This window comes from Eretmochelys imbricata, chromosome 10, assembly GCF_965152235.1.
Source record: "Eretmochelys imbricata isolate rEreImb1 chromosome 10, rEreImb1.hap1, whole genome shotgun sequence".
NCBI classification, from domain to species: Eukaryota; Metazoa; Chordata; order Testudines; family Cheloniidae; genus Eretmochelys; species Eretmochelys imbricata.
In genome coordinates this window covers 83,210,971-83,227,760 of record NC_135581.1, presented here as the reverse complement: position 1 = coordinate 83,227,760, position 16,790 = coordinate 83,210,971, and the positions used below count along the sequence as shown (strand labels likewise).

The window sequence follows — 16,790 nt, the reverse complement described above, 5'->3', positions numbered from 1 at the left end:
CTAAAACTCAAACTGCATGCTTTCTTCATATATCCACAATACAAATTGTGGAATTCTAGTGTAACTGGCAAACCTACTGATTTGGAAGAGAACAGAATACAACATGCTCTTTGTAGTGCTGACAACAGTAAGCTGATTTCTGTCACAAAATGAATGACTAAAATATAGTGAGATGATACATATAGTAAAAGGGACCAACTATTACAAAATCACTTTCCTAACCTAAAAAGAAAAGGAGTACTTATGGCACCTTAGAGAGTACTCTTCTTTTTGCGAATACAGACTAACACGGCTGTAACTCTGAAACCTTTCCTAACCTAGTTTATTTTAAAACTGAATAAAATCATTTAGCAAGACAACCCACCACACAAAGATTTCCACCCAAAAAATATACTCATCCTTCAATAGAAGAGACACTAGAAATCCATGTGTGCAAAATATCCATACATATTTGGATGTTTTCTTCAGAATTTAATATGTTATGTTTTCCTCTCTTCTTGTTTCAGTAGCTAATATGTTCTGTATCAATCCACTGGGTCACAAAAGTGTTGAACAGGACAAATTGTCATTGCACTGAGACATCATGCTGGAAATTGCCCTGACGTCAGCTGGGGAATTTTGGGATTGACAAACTCCCATAAAGCAACTTCCAGAATTTTTTTCCTAGTCTAGAAGTTTCCCAAAATTAATTGTACCATAGTCGCTACTGAGAGACCATGTAATAATTGCCCAGGTAAAAATACTGTTGTGCCAAAAAGCAAAATTGCTTTCTGGATATCCTCAGTTGTTAGGGACATCCAAAATCAGATTTATCATCAGATTTTCTTATTCAACAGAATCATCTGAGACTTACAAAGTATAGTATAGACTTTGTCTGCAGTAGGGTGGAATAATTTAAATCAAAGCAATTTAAATCACCAATTTTAATCATGATTTAAATCAGCAGACAAGAAACCTTGATTTAAGTAATTGATTTTAATCTTGTTTTGCATATATACTTTTTAGTTTTTTTTTCCTGAAGAAAGGTTGAGTCTCATTGGTTGGTAACCTTTAAAACATTTTGATTTGCAGTTAATATAGCTTTTACAGTAAATTAGCTGCTTTTTTGCTACCAGTAGCAAACACTACATCTTATAAACATTTATTTAAACAATTATGTAGTATTTATTCAGTTTCTTAATGTTTACATTTGTTAATGTTAGAAAATGGTGAATGATACATTTCTTATTTACTACATGATAATTATTTTTTTACTCACGATTTGTGTCAAACTGTATTTGGATAGAAACTGGAATTCAATTTAAAATGCACAAAACAGCATTTTTTATTAGTTAAATAAAATTATCTTGAGTGTGCTGGATACGTAAGAACCAATACGTTTTTCAAAACATGTTTTGCATTTAAAACTGATTTATTGAAACAAATGAAGTGTTATCTGTAGTCAGTGACTTGAAATGATTATTCTGAACACTGTCTAAATATTAGGATGGGTGAACTAGAGAGCATGGCATTAAATGAGGTTATTGATATAATAGGCATTGTGGAAACTTGGTGAATGAGAATAATCAATGGTACATGTAACACCAGGATAGAAAGTACATAGGAATGACAGAGTAGGTCGCACTAGTGGGGGAGTAATACTATATGTGAAAGAAAGCAGAGTCAAATAAAGTAAAATTGAAATTAATCAAACTGTACAGAATCTCTATGGATAGAAAGTCCATGCTTGAACAGTAAGAGTATAGCAGCAGGAATATACTACCAATCATGTGACCAGGATGCTGGTAATGGTAACTGTAAGATGCTCAGGGAAATCAGAGAGGCTAAAGGCAGAAAATACAACAATAATGGGAAATTTCAACTGTCCTCATACTGAGTGGGTATATGTCACCTCAAGAGGAGATCCAGAGGTAAAACTTCTAGACACCATAAATGACTGCTTCTTAGAGCAGCTTGTCCTGGAACCCACAAGGGGAGAGGCAATTCTTGATTTAGTACTAATGGAGCACAGGATTTGGTCCAAGAGGTGAATATAGCGTAACCACACGGTAACAGCAACCATCATGTAACAAAATTTAACATCTTTGTAGGGAGAAAAATGCCAAAGAAACCCACCACAGTAGCATTTAACTTCAGAAAGGGGAACTATGCAAAAATGAGGAAGTTAGTTAAATGGAAATTAAAAGGAATAGTCACAACAGTGAAGTGCCTGCAAACTGCATGGGGACAACTAAAAACACCATAACAGAAGCTCAGACTAAATGTATACCCCAAATGAAAAAAATAAATTAGGAAGAGGACCAAAAAATGCCACCATGGCTAAACAGCAAAGTAAAAGAGATGGTTTAGAGGCAAAAAACTTTAAAACTTTAAAAACTGGAAGTCAAATCCTACTGAGAAAAACAAAGGAGCATAAACTCTGGCAAGTCAAGTATAATGAGGCAGGCCAAGAAAGAATGTGAAGACCTACTAGCTAAAGACACAAAAACTAAAAGCAAAAAAAGTACGTGCATAACAGCCAGGAAGCCTGCCAAACAGGCAGTGGGGCCACTAGACAATTGAGGTGCTAAAAGAAAAGGAGTACTTGTGGCACCTTAGAGACTAACCAATTTATTTGAGCATAAGCTTTCGTGAGCTACAGCTCACTTCATCGGACGCACTTCATCCGATGAAGTGAGCTGTAGCTCACGAAAGCTTATGTTCAAATAAATTTGTTAGTCTCTAAGGTGCCACAAGTACTCCTTTTCTTTTTGCGAATACAGACTAACACGGCTGTTACTCTGAAACCTGTGAGGTGCTAAAGGAGCATTCATGGAAGACAAGACCATTGGAGAAGCTAAAAGAATTCTCTGCATCAGTCTTCACTGCAGAGGACATGAAGGAAATCCCCACACCTGAGCCATCCTTTTTAGGTGACAAATGCAAGGAACTGTCCCAGGTTGAGGTGTCAATAAAGGTGGTTTTGGAACAGATTGATAAATTAAACAGTAATAAGTCACCAGGACCAGATGGTATTCACCCAAGACTTCTGAAGGGTACAAATATGAAACTGCAGATCTACTAACTGTGGTATATAACCTATCACTTAAATCAGCCTCTGTACCAGATGACCAGAGGATAGCTAACATAATGCCTATTTTTTTAAAAGGCTCCAGAGGCAATCCTGGCATTTACAGGCTGGTAAGTCTAACTTCAGTGCCAGACAAATTGGACACCATTACATTAGGCCTGAATAAAGACTGGGAGTGGTTGGGTCATTACAAAACCTAAACCTAATTTCCTCCACACTAATTTTCCCCTACTGTTACTCACACCTTCTTGTCAACTGTTTGAAATGGATCACTCTCATTACCACTGTTGTAAGAACGCTTGATAGAGCTCTTGTAGGTGTTTGTCTCTGTCTGAGGGGTTGGAGCAAATGTGGCTGTATCTTAGAGCTTGGCTGTAGACAATGGATCATGTGGTGTGGTGTGGATGAAAGCTGGAGGCATGTAGGTAAGTATAGCCGTCAGTAGGTTTCTGGTATAGGGTAGTGTTTATGTGACCTTCACTTATTAGCACTGTAGTGTCCAGGAAGTGGATCTCTTGTGTGGACTGGTCCAGGCTGAGGTTGATGGTAGGATGGAAATTGTTGAAATCATGGTGGAATTCCTCAAGGGCTTCTTTGCCATGGGTCCAGATGATGAAGATGTCATCAATATAGTGCAAGTAGAGTAGGGGCGTTAGGGCACGAGAGCTGAGGAAGCATTGTTCTAAGTCAGCTATAAAAATGTCAGCATACTGTGGGGCCATGCGGGTACCCATAGCAGTGCCGCTGATTTGCAGGTATACATTGTCCCCAAATGTGAAATAGTTATGGGTGAGGACAAAGTCAGGACAGGGCTCTGCATCTTACTGCGTTGCTTACTGCTGCTGTCAGCAGTAGGCCAGACTCCTGCCCTGACTGTGCCTGTCAGTTCTAGCACTGCCAACTGCATTTCACCCATGGGAAAAACTGGGGAAAAGGCTGTCTATCAGTGTTGCTATAGCCACATTGGTCCCAGAATATTACAGAAACAAAGTGGTGAGGCAATATCTTTTATTGGACCAACTTCTGTGGGTGAAGGAGAAGCTTTCAAGTTCACACAGAGCTCTTCTTCACGTCTTGCTGACCAGACCAGACCCGAAGAAGAGCTCCGTGTAAGCTTGAAAGTTTCTTTCCCCCACAGAAATTGGTTCAATAAAAGATACTAGCTTACCCACCGTGTCTCTCGAATATGCCTGTCCATCTATTTATCCCATACCAATCACAAGGGTATCTGAACCCACTGCCTCCTCACAGTGCCGGAGTATGGGCCCCTCTCACACTATAAGTGTAAAGCAGTGCTCACCCAGGCCTGCCTCCCCCTCCAGTGTGAGGTGCCCCCCACCACTCACAACCCTCTTCTGCCAGTGTGAGGTGCCCCCCGCTGACAGCCCCCTCCCAGTGTGAGCTGCCCCCCCAAGCCTCCTCTCACTGTTAGGTGCCCCCCCACTGACAGTCCCCTCCCAGTGTGAAGCAACGCCCCCACTCAGAGCCCCCTCTCACTGTGAGGCAACCCCCCCAGTGTGAGGCGCCCCCCCCAGTGTGAGGCAACGCCCCCACTCAGAGCCCACTCTCACTGTGACGCAACCCTCCCACTCAGAGCCCCCCCCAGTGTGAGGCAACACCCCCACTCAGAGCCCCCCTCCCAGTGTGAGGCAACCCCCATTCAGAGCCCCCTCTCACTGTGAGGCAACCCCCCCAGTGTGAGGCAACGCCCCCACTCAGAGCCCCCCTCCCAGTGTGAGGCAACCCCCATTCAGAGCCCCCTCTCACTGTGAGGCAACCCCCCCAGTGTGAGGCAACGCCCCCACTCAGAGCCCCCCTCCCAGTGTGAGGCAACGCCCCCACTCAGAGCCCCCCTCCCAGTGTGAGGCAACGCCCCCACTCAGAGCCCCCCTCCCAGTGTGAGGCAACCCCCATTCAGAGCCCCCTCTCACTGTGAGGCAACCCCCCCAGTGTGAGGCAACGCCCCCACTCAGAGCCCCCCTCCCAGTGTGAGGCAACGCCCCCACTCAGAGCCCCCTCCCAGTGTGAGGCAACGCCCCCACTCAGAGCCCCCCTCCCAGTGTGAGGCAACCCCCATTCAGAGCCCCCTCTCACTGTGAGGCAACCCCCCCAGTGTGAGGCAACGCCCCCACTCAGAGCCCCCCTCCCAGTGTGAGGCAACGCCCCCACTCAGAGCCCCCTCCCAGTGTGAGGCGCCCCCCCACAGCTCTCGCCCCACTGACAGCCCCCCAGGCGTGAGGCGCCCCACAATCCCCTTCCCAGCGTAAGCCCCCCCCGACAGCCCACTGACAGCCCCTCCCGGTGTCGGCCGCTCCGCCTCAGCCGCCCGCTCCCCTCGGCGTTGCCCCCCGCGCGAGGCCCCGCTCCTCCCCGGCACCGTCCCGACCCCCGCCCCCGGCAGGGCTGCGCCTGCGCGGCGGCCCCTCTCCCATCCGGGTCCCTCCGTGCGGTGTAGCAGGTCGGTAGGCGGGAAATGGCGACTGGCTGCTGAGCGGCTGCGGAGCCCCGGCGGCGGTGTAAACACAGCGGCGTCCGCCCGGCCTGGCCGCCGGGGCCCCGGATACCGGGGCCCGCCTCCTCCTCGGCACCCCGCACCCACAGGTAGCTGACACCCCCTCCCAGCCAGCGCGGGGTCCCGCCCGGGATCGGGGGGAGCCAAGGGGGCTCACTCCCAAACTGGCCCTGGAGGAGCCCCCCCTCCGGGCCTTGCCCCCCCCTTACTAGCGGGCTCCCCCCCCCGGTGTAAACCCTTCCCCGTCGGGGGCTCCTCTGCCCCGGGAGTGAGGAGACACCGCTTCCCTGGTCGCCCTCCCTCCCCACCTCAGAGGCCACTCAGTGCACCCCCCTCCGGAGAGGGGCCCCAGCCTCCCCCCCCGAACCCCCCTGTGCTGGGGGAGGGGGCTGGGGGACTGTCACCTCCCCCCTGACACCCCGAGCCTCCCCCTTCAGGCCTAGGCCTATGGTGAGACGACTCCGCCTAGAATCCCAGATGCCTCCCCCAAGCTGCTCCCCCACCTCCGGGCTGCCCCCGGTTATTCTGGGGGGTCGGTGTGTATGGTTAATGCTCTGACTCGGTAGGCTGCCTGGGTGTCCAGTGGGGGGTACCCCCCTGCTGCTGCTGGCTTGTGTGCATCCCAAGTTGGGTTTGTTTAGGGGGCGTAGCTCTGCTGGCTGCATCTGAGTCCATGTTACACACAAACACGCGCACACACAGGGGGAAGTGTGGGGAGTGCAACACAGGACCTGCCTGTTGCTGACTCTTGTTGCAATTATATTGGGGAGTGAAGCACTGGACATGGCTGTGGGCTAACTCTGAAAGTAATAGCACTGTAGTATGGGATGAGCCCGTCCTGGACTGAATAATGCTGCTGGGGAACACTGTGCCTGTGCATGCCTGTCACTGACTCTTATTGCTGTGATATTGGGGAGCGCAGTGCCAGCTGTCCCTACCCTTGACTCTAACGATAGTAGGAATGGGGTGAGTAGTGCCAGATAGGCTTGTTGCTCTGTCTATTGGTAATAATAATGGGGAACATAACCTTGGATGTGCTTGTTGCTGACTGTTAAAGGAATAATATTGGGGAGAGCATCACTGGACATTCCTGTAACTGACTACAGTAATATTATTGTAGTGGTAGACAGCCCTGTAGCCTTTTACAGTAATTAATTGGGGAACTGCCACGGTGGACGTGTCTCACTCACTATGATAATATTGGGGACCACTGCATAAGATGTCCCCATCACTGAGTTGTATCATAATATTGGGAATGCACTGCTGCACTGAATGTGTCAGTTGCTCACTTCTATAATGTTGGGGAGTGCAGCAGTGGGTTTGCCTGTTACCCATTCTGTGATGCAGTCCCAAGTATTATTGTAAAATGAGCACAATGGTCATTTTTGCAACAATTTAGTAGGCTCTATGTCAGAACCGGCTATCACTCCTTTTATCATAATACCAAAGAGTGCATTGCTGGATGTGTTTGTTCCCTTTCATAATGATGATTTTTGGGGATGTAGTTCAGTACCTGTCTCACTCTGTTTTATTAGAATATTTGGTTTCACAACTTCATATATTTATTTTTCATGTAAAAAATAATACTGAGGATCACAATGCTGCATATGCCTGGTTCTTTCTTTTTTTGGATGATGACAGTACTTTTCACTCTTATAGTGCTGTGGTGTATGAGAGGATCTCAAAGTACTTAATTATTGCTCTGTTGCCTCAGGCAAGTCACTTAACCTCTTTTCTGGTTTTCTCATCAGTAAAATGGGAATAATAATACCTCACAGGGGTGTTGTGAGGATTGATTAGTTCATGTTTGTGAAGGGCTGTGAAGATGAAAAGACTTGTATAAATGTTATGTATTATTATTATTGTGTCATGACACACTGAGGTAAGATACCTATTTTACACATGGCTGAACTGAGGTATAGCGAGGTTATGACTTAAGTTACACAAAAAGAAAAGGAGTACTTGTGGCATTTTAGAGACTAAAATTTGAGCATAAGCTTTGTAGCTCACTAAAGCTTATGCTCAGATAAATTTGTTAGTCTAAGGTGCCACAAGTACTCCTTTTCTTTTTGCGAATACAGACCAACATGGCTGCTACTCTGAAACCTGTCAAAGTTACACACTGAATGTTTCCACAGTGGCAAAAATAAAATCCTGGAACCTTAATTCTTACATGCTGTGAGCACAAGAGAACACCACTACTTTTATTTCTGTCTAATGGGTATATTATAATATTTTCTCAGATGTTATTTGTCCTAGGAAGTGTTATGATTTTGGTGAAGCTATTTTGTTTTACTTAGTTTTGGTTTTGCACACATGTCTTGCCCCTTTGTAGACTTTAAAGATGTCATGGCACTTTTTGTAAGAATTAGGGGTGCGTGCCCCAGGGTTCTGGACAAATTCAGGTAATTACATTTCGCCTCTCTAAATTCTGTTATTCCTGCCAGGATATTTACACTGTGTAAAGCATTCTTCACTTTCTTTCCTAAAATATTGTGTGGCATTCTGGTCAAGACTTGATTGTCTTCTCACTGACTTCAGGGGTACAGAATAAAGTTCCTAATCATTACCCTGTACTGTCTCAAATATGACTGCATTTCAGGGATTTGTCTTTAGATATCCCTTTCCTGTGCCACACAGGTTTTCAGAGTTTTAATGTTTGTAAAGTTATTGGAGATCTCTTGTTAAGGGTATTATAGAAGTTGAGGATATTATTTTGTAAATGTCCATGCATAACCTAAAGGTAACTTTACTTCAATAGGGTGTAAATTTAAAGCTGGAGGGAAAGATGGGACTAACAAGTTACTGTGAAAAAAGTCTTACTTTGTTCATCAAAAGAATGACATAATGACAAAACTTATTTTTGGAATAGCCAAGCTGAGTGGTGTTCTTTGTTTCCTTTTTAATTACATTATCCTCTTCAGCCATTTAGCATCCTTAATTTTACTGTGTTTGTCAGTAGCAGTCTTTCATGATTCATATAAGTGAATATTTCTTTTCTTGACACCCGTTAGTGAAATTAAGGTTGTGACACTAATAAAAGCAAGGAAATACAAAATTAAAACTGAAATTGAGACTGAGGCCTGTCCTATTGTAACTGGTAGGTAATGAAGCATGATTTATTTATATATAAAATAAATCACTGTTAGGAGACTCTTTGCAGTAGGGGGTGTAACAGGCACAGCTTACACATGGGGTGACAGCAAAAATGTAACCCTTTGCTCTTGTTTGACTCAAATTAACACTCAAATTTTGAATAGTAACTATTTTTAATCAGAATTTTTGAAGAGGTGGAGAAGAGAATCCCAAAATAGAATATCAGGGTTGGTCCTCCTGAGGTCATCTTCTAGTCCAACCCCCTGCTCAAAGCAGGACCAATCCCCAATTAAATCATCCCAGCCAGGGCTTAGTCAAGCCTGACCTTAAAAACTTCTAAGGAAGGAGATTCTACCACCTCCAAATAAATAGGTTGAAGAGTTGAAATGTATGTTAACTTCATTTAAGTTTTAGTTTTTAGAGTAATTGAGTATATATTTATTAACAATGTATTTATGAGCAGATGGTAATGGTTTCTTTGGATTGTTTACGACATTCACGGACAGATTGTCTGATGTGCTCATGTACATAGACTGCTTAAAATAGTTTTCTGGTCTCTTCTGTTTTACCATCCTTGAGAACCCCATGTAGCAGTGACCCTTCATCTAGCTGAAGGCCACTGGACATGACCTCCTCAAGAGCCAAACTAAAGCTACCCTGAGGAGTCACTTGGAGAGGTTTCTTAAGTATAAAATAATGATTTCTTCCCCAAAGAGGGACAGGTGTTCTGAATCTAAAGAACTTTTAGCTCTTGACTGCATGTTGAGTGAAGAGCCAAATTCTGTCTAGAAGCTATATCCTTTGCTGGGCTGATTTTTACCATTTCTGTTCTTTCAAACACAGAAATAAGAGACTTTCTGTTTCTGCAGAATTGTGTACTGTTTGTTACTAGAAGACAAACTGGAACTTTCAGAAGTGAAGTAACATGTACTCATGGATTTTTTGTTGGCTATTTCCCTAACTTCCAGTCTGTTCATTCTTGGAACTCCTGGGCCCTGTCCCCCTTGCTGCCAACTGGTGTGCTTACTATTTTAGCCTGGCCTCCCCTGGCCAGCCACTGAGTATCTCACACTGTTTATGGACTGCATTGATGTCAGAACAGGACTTTAATTCAGGCTGCCAAGTTTTCTTCCCTCTTGATTCCACTCCCCTTCCTTGCTTTGTCTTAGGAGCATTCCTGTTGACAAAGTGCTGTGGTGATGCACTAACGGATCAGACACTGATGCTCCCAGCTTTTACTGTCCCAGGAGGAGAAGGACTAAGCCTGAATCAAATTCTGTTCCTTCATGTAGTTGCACTTTGCATTACCAGTCATTAGAAGGAGCTTTTCTTTATTTCACACTCTCCCAATCAAATTCATAGTAAGTTATACTTAAGGATGGAATTATTTGTTGGGGAAATCCTTCTCTGATTCTCCAGCGGAATAGTAAATTCTCCCTATAAGCTTGGTCAGTAAAGTAGAATTCTGGTTCACATTGCCTTTGGCATTCAAAATGTCAAGCCCTGTAAAACATTCTTAATATTGTAGGTTATGCTAAAATGTAATGCCTGTTGCAGAGTAATGTTGTATTGATTTGTATTTTTTTAGTTTTGCTTTTCATAGATCAAGCTATTTGGAAACAAATCTGTTGATGTATGGTTGTGTTAAACTGTCTACATTGCCACTACTTTAAAATATAAAGTGGATTTATTAGTATCAGTTTTACATTTCTAGGTGAAGGTCTTAATTTTTCAACTACTATTGAAGAATTAAGAGATGATCCATACACTTCATGGATCCCTACTGTGATCACTTAAAACAATGGGATTGGTGGATTTTGAATTGTTGGCATATTTCATTTTATGTTAAGTGATTTCCATCAAGTCAGTTTCAGGGATTAGTTCAACCAAGGCTTTCTTAGGGTTTGCCTACACAGGGCCATTCAGAAAAGATATATCCAGATTAATTGAAGGTATGAATTTAAAGTGAATTAGTTAAACCACATAAACCCCTATGTGGATGCTCTTATTCAGAATTAAAGTGACCTTAATTTGGTTTAGGAAATTAATTAAAGTAAGCTGAAGACCAGCCTCTTTAATTCTGAAAGACTGCACCTTCACAGGAGCTTGTTGTTTAACTAATCCACTTTAAATTCAAACTTTAAATTAATTCTGATTAGCTTTGAGTGTCCCTGTGTAAACAAGCCCTTAGTCATGTGTAAAATATTGTAAGTGGCTTTGGTTTTACCTGGTTGTCTAGGGAGGGAAGAGGGGGACATTTCAGATAGGATGGCCCAGTGACACTCTTGAGTGTCAAGAGGCTGGTTTATTCCCAGCTCTGCGAATGACCTGCTGTGTGACCCTGAACAAATCACCACCTCTGTGATTCAGTTTCCTGATCAGTAAAATGATTTATTGTAGTTTATAAAGCATTAAGATCTATGGGCAAACCTGTGTGATGCAGAAGTATAGCTGGTGCTGAAGAATGTGTCCAGTTTTGGGCCCCACGCTACAAGAAGGATGTGGATAAATTGGAGAGAGTCCAGCGAAGGGCAACAAAAATGATTAGGGGTCTAGAACACATGAATTATGAGGAGAGGCTGAGGGAGCTGGGATTGTTTAGTCTGCAGAAGAGAAGAATGAGGGGGGATTTGATAGCTGCTTTCAACTACCTGAAAGGGGGTTCTAAAGAGGATGGCTCTAGACTGTTCTCAATGGTAGCTGATGACAGAACGAGGAGTAATGGTCTCAAGTTGCAGGGGGGGAGGTTTAGATTGGATATTAGGAAAAACTTTTTCACTATGAGGGTGGTGAAACACTGGAATGCGTTACCTAGGGAGGTGGTAGAATCTCCTTCCTTAGAGGTTTTTAAGGTCAGGCTTGACAAAGCCCTGGCTAGGATGATTTAACTGGGAATTGGTCCTGCTTCGAGCAGGGGGTTGGACTAGATGACCTTCTGGGGTCCCTTCCAACCCTGATATTCTATGAATATTCTCTTTACTAGCAGCTGCATGTGATTCCTTCTGTTGTAGTGGAAAATCTAATGAGTGTAGCTCCTGACAGCTGGTTTTATGAGAACCCAGCCCCCCCATCAACCAGGCTTGCTAAAACTAACATTAAATACAATGTTTAAAGAACCCCCTACATGTTGCAGCAGATCTAAGCGGGATCCACTGTCTAAGGGCTTGTCTACACTTGAAATGCTACAGTGGCCCAGCTGTAGCACTTAAGTGTAGACACATACCAGAGCAATGGGAGAGGTTCTCCAATTGATTTAGTTAATCCACATGCCTGAGAGGCAGTAGCTAGATCAATGGAAAAAATAGTCCATTAACCTAGGGCAGTCTATACCTGGGGTTAGGTCAATTTAACTATAAAAGCAGCAAAGAGTCCTGTGGCACCTTGTAGGCTAACAGACGTATTGGAGCATAAGCTTGTGGGTGAATACCCACTTGGACGTGCATCTGACAAAGTGGGTATTCATGCACAAAAGCTTATGTTCCAATATGTCTTAGTCTATAAGGTGCCATAGGACTCTTTGCCGCTTTTAGAGATCCAGACTAACACAGCTACCCCTCTGATACAATTTAACTAGGTCACTCAGGGTGTGACTTTTTCGCACTCCTGAGACACCTACATAGGTTGACCTAATGTAGGAGTATAGACATGGCCTAAGTTTTGTGTAGGTAGACAGTGTTGGTCAACTATGAAAATGTAGGCCATAGAAAATTTCTTTCAGAGCTCACATTCAGACTTCCTGTTAAAAGTTGGAGAAATCAAGCAAAAGATACAAAGAAAGCATAAAAATTAACTCTTCGTGAAATTTCGCACTGTTCTTCCACCTGTCTTTAGGTAAACAGGAATTTATGCCTCATTTTAAGCCCATTTTACTGTGCGTAGTAACTATGGAGTTGTTACCAGGCATCTCCATAATCATGGAGGACATAGGTGAGGAAATATTGGTACAAGCTTACATGTTTTGTTTCCTTTTTTTTTCCAGTTTTGAATTTGCAATACTTATTTTGCCTTCATGTAGTTTAATCAGGTATAAAATTATTTAGTGAGATGCCTCTCCCATGATTAAACAAGCCTTCACCTCATTTAAAAAAAAAGTGGCTTTTTTCAGGTCAACAGTGAGTTTCACTTTGCAGAATTACCAGCTCCTGTTTGATGTGATGCCCCAGGATGCCTGCTGCTGCTACCCATCTCATCCCAAAAGCTGGGGTATAAAATTAATTTTAAAAAAGAATGATAGGAATTTCTAAATAAATTTAGAATTGCCTTTACTTCATAGGTAGGCTCCAATATTGCTTTTTTGTGGTGAGTGTGACGTTGTCAAGTGATCAAGCTGGTGATCTGCAACACATTTTGACTTTGTGGAATATGCAAGTAGCAGAAGGCAGGCAAGTACACAAGGCCAAACTTAGACTTAAAAGACTAGACTTTAAAGGTGTAATATTATTTAGTTACCTACCTCAGGTTAGGACCAAGCAATTGTTCTTAGGGGGAGCTATGCTGGCCAAGTCAAAGCTTTAACAACCATATGCTAAAATTCAGTTGCTTAGACTTAAACTATGTTCAGAAAGCATTAGCTAGATTGAGGTAAGTTACTCAGTCTAATATCACATTTGTAAATTCTTGTCTAGATATCTGCAGCTACAATAGAACTACAGGATAATTGCAGGTGCTGAATATTTCTTAAAATCTGGCCTAAATTTGTTTAATTACCCTCTGTAATAGATTCTTACCTCATCTATTGTTCAACACTTCTGCTGCTTTCAGTGTATCTCCTTCCATAAACTGCTACTGCTGGTGGTTTTGAAGTAGTCTCTTCTCGATAATCTGGTTTACTAACATGAAACACAGTTAAAACTAGAATGTCCCAGCCTTCTTCTCAGGGCTTTGTAATCTGTTTTGCTCCTTCATTCCATCTGAAGGGTTTTGCCCCTCCCTCTCCCTAGCTCCAGCTTTCCCGCTGGCTGGTAGGGAAGAGCTTCTTCCGTGGGTCCCCTCTGGATTCCTTCCAGTTCTCTCTCCTTTTTACCCTTATAGCGCAGTGCATTAGATGACAGCTCTGTTCAGCCTTTTCTGGCCCTTAGTCTCCTCACCTCTGAGGCAGCAGGTGCCCTTTTATAGGAAGGACTGCCCTTGGGCTATAATGAGGTGCCTGCTCACCTGACCCAACCACTGGCTCAAGCCCAAATCCATCACCTGTGGGGCTGGGCCCATCTCCCTTAAAGGACCAGCCCAAACTGTGGTATTCTGGCTGTTTGGAGCAATGTGCGCATGCTTGTGGTGCGTGTATGTATAGGTACACACTTTATTTATACATTTTGAAAATGAAAGCTTCTATCAGAATAATTAAAAAAGCATAGTTGTGAAAGAGTTACATTGCTTCTGTGAGGAAAAGGATTATTAGGACTGCCTGAGGCCATAAGTCAGAGATCAGTTTTCTGGAAACAGCAGACAGGAAGTTACAGTAGATAAAGGTAATATATAGATAACAGAAATAGCTATTAAAAAGTTAAATGTATTTACAGACCTTGCCTAGACTAGATTTAAAGGTATGACATTAGATTGAATTACTTAATTCAGTCTAGTTAACACCTTTTAAAACTAATAAAGACAAAGCAATTATACTTTTTTAAACTGATTTAGTTTAAACATGGTTGAAAAACACCCTGCTAGCCCATCAAGACAGGGCCCATGATTGTTAAAGGAAGTGAGCCAGGAAGTTCTTTGAACCTTGACATTTTTAGTGGACATTCTTAAAAGATCAGTAAGTTTGGAAGAAACTTCTGAGAATTTGAATGTGGTAAACCTGATTCCATTGTTTAAAACAAGTGTCAAAAAGTTACTTGAGTTTAGGGGTATCCTGCTAACCAAACTGTTGGAGTTATTTAGAGGTATTTCTGCTTGATAGGGAAATTCAGTTGATTTACTGCACTTAGGTTTTCAAAAAACATACCATAATGTTCACCTTCAAAGATTGATAACCAGTATAAATGTGTCCTGGACCAGTGCATGAAGTAGGGTTCCAAACTGTAAAGTGGCTTGAGATCAGGAAATAGAGGTCTGTCATAGATGGTTCCCTACTTTTCATGTTAAAAAGATATTCCAAATGGAGTGCTCTTGCAGCCTCTCTCCATATATTTCTTTCTTCTCCTTTTTGTTTCAGGTGGCAGCAACTTTAGAGATGGAGGTGTGACAAAGTGTGCTCCTGCATATTCACACTTTTCCAGTGGTAGGGGCAATTTGAAATTGGCCTCAACTACACACAAATTTTGTACTGGCATAACTATTTCAATTAGGGGTTTGATTATTTTTTTACCAAAATAATTATACTGTACAACCCCTAGTAAGGACACAAATAGACTGGTATAGATTATTCACTTTGCTGTATAGATAGTTATAGCAGTATAATCACTTTTATACTGGCATAACAGCACCCGTACTGTGGTCAGTTGCACTGTTTTAACTATACCAGTATAGTTAAGTTAGTACAGCGGTTCTCAAACTGTGGGTTGGGCCCCCAAAGTGGGTCGTGACCCTGTTTTAATGGGGTCACCAGGGCTGGCCTTAGACTTGCGCAGGCCGAGGGCTGAAGCTAAAGCCTGAGCCCCACTGCCCGGGACTGAAGCTGAAGCCTGAAGGCTTTAGCCCTGGGTGGTGGGGCTCAGACTTCGGCTTCAACCCTGAGTAGCAGGGCTCAGGTTACAGTCCGGACATTGGGGGATGAAGCCCTCAGACTTTGGTTTGGGACTCCCATCCCCCCTCTACCCCTGCTGGGGCAGCAGGGCTTGGGCTTGGGCTCAGGCTTTGGTCCCCCTTCTTGGGGTCGTGTAGTAATTTTTGTTGTCAGAAGGGGTGCAATGAAGTTTGAGAACCGCTGAAGTAGTACAGCTTTTGTATGCAGAAAAGGTGTGTAGATAGTGTAAAACCAGTTGGTCTCATGCTTCTGTGGCTGCTTTCAGTCAGGACAGCACTCTTCCACATGAATGATTTGATCATTCTGTGAAATTCCCACACTAAAAATGAAATAATAATAGTTGGGGGGTTGTAAGAAAAGGTTTTGATGAGTCTGCACCCAGTGTCACATTTCCTTAACACAAAGTGGAACAACTGAAATGGTATTTTCCTATTTTCAGATTCAGAGTACAAATTAAAAACTATAGTGTCTGACCGGGACACTCCCTCTGAAGTTCAGAATTAGTGACATCTTAATTTGATATCAGGGTGAATAAAAATCAATGTGTGGTTTTTTTTAAATCAGAAAAATCTGATTTTTTTTATTTAAATAGAATTTTTTTTGATAAAATGCTTTTTGAGGAAAAAACCGATCTAAAGATAGTTTTTATTAAGATACATTGTAACTCAAAGAAATCTCATCATGGAATCCGGATTATAAATTCTAATTGTATAGTATGAGACAATATATTCATGTAATGTTTAAGAAAGTTTTGTAAATGAGTTTCAGTAGTTCATGGATTAGAGACCCAGTTTCATGGGGTTTCAGGGGCCTCTGTATAGATTATTTAGGTTAATCTTTCTATCTACCCAATGGGACTCGGTGCTCAGAAGATACCATCAGAGATGCTTAGTTTTGCAGTTCTCAAACTGTGGATTTGTGTCCCCAGAGATAACATGCTTGTTAACAGCAAAAATGTTTTAAAATAAATAAATAATATATAGAGGTGAGAAACAGCAGACCTCAACCCTATTGTCCCTCTGCAAATTTGTGTACACAGAGTGAATCCCTCACCTCTCTCTAAAAGTGCAAAGTTTCAAAAAGTTCAATGAATAGGTGCATTTGCATGAGCTGGCAGTCATAGTGTCTCTGGAGCCGTGGTGGGGTTACCAACCTAGCCAGATCCTGATAAGCTCCTAGTGGAAATAATAAGGGAAATGAACTGTGGTGATAAGTTTCAGAGTAACAGCCGTGTTAGTCTGTATTCGCAAAAAGAAAAGGAGTACTTGTGGCACCTTAGAGACTAACCAGTTTATTTGAGCATAAGCTTTCGTGAGCTACAGCTCACTTCATCGGATGCATACTGTGGAAAGTGTAGAAGATCTTTTTATATACACACAAAGCATGAAAAAATACCTCCTCCCACCCCACTCTCCTGCTGGTAA

General features: G+C 42.8%; 1 protein-coding gene across 2 annotated transcripts in view; it reads left to right on the top strand.

The window, feature by feature from the left end:
* Window positions 1-5,516: 5,516 nt before the first annotated feature.
* The window catches only part of CTDSPL2 (CTD small phosphatase like 2), a 71,559-nt gene continuing 60,285 nt past the window's right edge, over window positions 5,517-16,790 (top strand). For both annotated transcript variants that reach the window (XM_077828694.1, XM_077828695.1), the window contains exon 1: window positions 5,517-5,671. The gene's annotated coding sequence lies outside the window, so the exon portion shown is untranslated. The remainder of the gene's footprint in view (window positions 5,672-16,790) is intronic.